The following is a 3,257-nucleotide window of genomic DNA, read 5'->3' as shown; positions in this document are numbered from 1 at the left end:
AAAAAAAAAAAAAAAGAAGAAGGAATTTTGTGCCTAATCTCCAGGCAGGGTTTGTTTTAACCTCCTAGAACACGCTCAACATGCTCTTGTAAGGAAGTTTTCAGTGTTGACATCCAAAGGAGACAGAACTCGCTTAATCAATCATCCCCAACCAAATGTGTGCTTCAACAGCCACAACAGAAACTCAATTCCCCCTGCTGGGTATTCACAAACAGCCGGCCATGTGTGCTGGGACAATGCATTCCTCCCCCCCCCACCAAAGTGCCTCTTTCTCCAAATGTGCTTGAAGGGGGGAAATGTGCAGGGGTTGGCAAAACTCACATAAGCCCTTAAGTACTGGAAGATGCTTGGCTCTTTAATAATAACAGGTCTGTGACAGTCCTGCTCTGCAATTACCAGCACATGGGGAGGCCGTTCTTTTGTCTGCTGAAACAACACAGCTCCTCCGCTGGGCTTTAGGGTGACAGCGGTGATGTATTTGAACCATGACTAGAAATTAAAGAGGAAAAACCTCACTCGAGTGGACGACTGTCCTGCTTACGCACTTCACATTTGACAGTACCCAGCATCTGCAATTACTGGTTACATTTATATGCATGGGGTAACCTTGTTATAGTCCATGTTCAAGCTTCAATCTTATTTGGTTTAAGCTGAATATAGGAACCGTTGATACCGCACAACCCTGCTGACCTGGTGACCTGTTAATGCTATGGTAATGTACATCAGTGTTTTCCCAACCTTTTTCCTTAAGGGACCCCTTTATTTATCACTGACCAAACTGCAGACCCCTGGCCCCTGACCCCTTCGGACCTGTGTTCAGGTTTTGGAAGAGCTTAAAAAGTTTAGCCTTGCAACCCCCAGTGACAATGTACTGGGAACCACTGGTGTATATACACCAGTCGACCTGTAAAAAGAACGTCGGGCTGTGTAGAATCAGCTACATCCATCATATGTATCATCTGTGCAATGTATTTTTTAACATCAAAATGTTCCTGTAACAACATTTCTTGCTCAAATGGAGAAAACACTAACAAGGAGAGACACCCCAGCAGAGTGTGTGTCAAACCAAAAGCAGGATACTTTGTAAACTTGTTGACTTCTCACTTCTGCCCACAGAAAAAGCCTAAAGGGCATCACATGTATCACTAACAGAAAGTGATAAGGCGTTTACAATAAGTTTTATAAAATGAGAGCAGATCTAAATTTCAAATGACAGACTGCTTTTGGGAAGTCCCCCAAACAATCAATGGATTCATTCCTCTGTTGCGGCCAATATGAAATTTTACCCCACTGGCTAAGACTCTTGTCTTAGTGTTTGAGGTCTGTTTGCTATGTGGAAACAGTGAAAAAAAGTGAAAAAAAGTGAGAAAAGTGACAAATGTTACGTTTGTGCGTCATGTCTGTGGTTTGTTTGTGCGAGCGTGCTCAGCTCAGCACCTTATTCTGAGCTAATGAGGGTGATCTGCACATGTTCACAGTCGCTCTGCCAGATAAAAAGTGCTGAAGTCTGAGACATGCAAACCGCTGATTCACAGGAATACAACGAGGGCAGAGTGAAAGCTAAATCACAGGGCTAAGTGTCGTGCCCTCAATGTGTGTGTAACTTAAATAAAGGACAAGGAATAGAAGCAGACTTTAGAGGTTAACATGGCTCACTGTTTAAATGGACGATATTGCCACCATTTAACTGTCTTGTCTTTCACATCCAAAGGCTAGGAAGGACATGTATTTTTCCCCCTAGCTTGACAAAGCAGTAAGCAGTGAAAAGATGCTCATACAAATGAGCAGGGCTTGCAATGCACGAGGTCCTTAAAAGGTTAAAAGGTCAGCCACTGGTCAGCTCATGGTTGCTTCAAGTCGTAAATGACCCTGAGAAAGAGGCACGAGCACTTGGGGGAGAAAGATAAAAGACACTTTGTGTCACGCTGAGCCCAAACCAGCTCAGGGAGAAGTTGTTACACTGGTTTCTCTGCAAGTCTAACCACTGGACAACTGGATACCACACCAGGAATACCAACATGGATACACTCCAGGATCATTTATGAAAAACAAACAAAACAAAAAAATCAAATGGGGAAGAAAACAAACTACCATGACCTCAGCAAACACTATCTGTAGAAGATGCTTCTCCAAAACTGTTTTACTTGTCAATGTGAAAGTTAGTTCTGGAAAATAAAAAACTAACAATCATAAAATAATCCAGCAATGGTAGTAAAGACATGTTGCAGTTATAAATCAGCCAATTATGTTCAGCAAAATGGCATTCCGCCAAGTAACTCACAGAGAGCATGGCAAATGCAATTAAGGGGAGAAAATATCTGAACATGTTGTGTTGAATGAAATGCAACCACAGACAAAAAGACGATGAACCTACCACTGACTCACTCTGTGCTGGTAGGCTGCATCGGTGAAGCCGTGAAACATTAAGATATACTTGCCATTACAAAAGTTGACACCTCGGGTTGTGGTTGACTCATGGCTGCCCAAAATGCACAGTGGTAAGATACGAGCTGCTCAATCAGCCGCGGCCGCCGGCACTGAGCAGCCTTTCCAAAACATTTTCACACTATGATCAGAGCCTTTTCTATTCACTTTTATTTATATAGCGCAAAAAATCTTAATGGAAGTTATCTCAGGGCATGTTTCATATAGAGCAGGTCTAGACTGCAATCTTGGTCACAAAAAGCCAGACATCTCTGGTATCAGCTTCTGAAATGTGAAGATTTGCTGCTCTTCTGTTAATATCATAGTAAACTGTATATCTTTGGGTTTTGGACATATTTGAAGAGATCACCTTGGACAGAAAACACGATACATTTCTGTCCATTACCGTTATCACCGGTGTTAATTATTAGAATGACTTGACAAAAATACACACAAAAGATGATTTGAATGGTTAAGAGTATCACTTTACGCCAGGGCTGCCCTACCTTTTTCCCTTGAAGGTCAAAAACTGAAACTTAATGGTGGGCTGCGGGCCAAAAGCAAAGACTTAATATGCAAAATGGTACAGCTGCAACTGACTATTATATTCAACAGCAATAAATCAACAAAATTATTTTCTCAATTAATTATTTGGACCATAAAATGGCAAAAACTGTTGATCAATGATATTGTCTTATTTTGTCCAACATCCAAAGATATTCAGTTTACTGTCGTAGAAGACTAAGGAAAGCTGAAGTCAGAGATTTTTTTCTTTAAAAAAAAAGTGCTTAGTTGGCGATTTAATAATTGACAACTAATCGATTAATCAACTA

At 41.2% G+C, this 3,257-nt stretch overlaps 1 protein-coding gene across 1 annotated transcript in view; it reads right to left on the bottom strand.

The window, feature by feature from the left end:
• The window catches only part of kcnk5a (potassium channel, subfamily K, member 5a), a 12,993-nt gene that overhangs the window by 4,674 nt on the left and 5,062 nt on the right, over nt 1-3,257 (bottom strand). The window lies entirely within an intron of this gene.

This window comes from Morone saxatilis, unplaced genomic scaffold, assembly GCF_004916995.1.
Source record: "Morone saxatilis isolate NCDOM2014 unplaced genomic scaffold, NCSU_SB_2.0 Contig3, whole genome shotgun sequence".
Lineage (NCBI taxonomy): Eukaryota > Metazoa > Chordata > Actinopteri > Moronidae > Morone > Morone saxatilis.
This window is presented reverse-complemented; position numbering and strand designations above follow the sequence as displayed.